Below are 955 nucleotides of genomic sequence, written 5' to 3'. Positions count from 1 at the left end.
GAAAGGATAAAGTGTACACAATTCATACCACTACCTCAAATGAAGTAGAGATGTTGTTTTCGATAATCCCCGACTCAGAACAAATTACACTGCAAAAAAAAAGTATAAAAATAAACAATAAAATGGGATAATGCATCGCTAGATAATAAAAGAAACAAGACACCAATAGAGTAATACTATAAACTATTTATTCAAGATCATAAACATTCTCAAAACACTACGAACAAGAAACTACAAAAACTACAGACACAGATACAAACTAAACACTCCTCCCTATTACTACGGACGCATTCCTACCCACTAACTCTCTACCCTAATTCGCATCCTCTACATCTTTCTATCAAGGGTCATGTCCTCTGTAAACTATAATCACTCCATGTTATGCCTAATCATCTCCCTCTAATATTTCTTCGGCCTAGCTTTACCCCGTCTAAAATCATCCATAGCCAGCATCTCACACCTCTGTACTGGAGCATCCGTGCACCTTCTCATCAAATGTCTGAACCATCGTAATCTCACTTTCCACATCACGTCTTCCACTGAAATCACTCCACATTCTCTTGAATAATCACAATTCTAACCCTATCTCTCCTGGTAATTCCACACTACATCTCGACATCCTCATCTCCATCACCTTCAACTTTTGAATGTGAGAGTTCTTTACTGGTCAACACTCTACCTCCATACAACATAGCTGATCGGACTGTCACTTTGTAGAACTTACCTTCAAGTTTAGGAGACACGTTCTTATCACACAAGACTCCTGAAGCGAGCCTCCACTTCAACGACCCTGCACCAATATGGTGCGTGACATCCTCGTCAACTTCTCCATTCTCCTGAATCATTGACCCAAGATATTTGAAACTATCTCTTTCTAGAATGACCTAAGAATCCAGCTCCACTAAGTCTCATGCGTCGAATCACTGAGCTTAATTCGAAGTACTCTATCTTAGTC

The sequence above is a fragment of the Capsicum annuum genome, chromosome 5 (assembly GCF_002878395.1).
Source record: "Capsicum annuum cultivar UCD-10X-F1 chromosome 5, UCD10Xv1.1, whole genome shotgun sequence".
Lineage (NCBI taxonomy): Eukaryota > Viridiplantae > Streptophyta > Magnoliopsida > Solanales > Solanaceae > Capsicum > Capsicum annuum.
Note: the sequence above shows the minus strand (reverse complement) of the source record.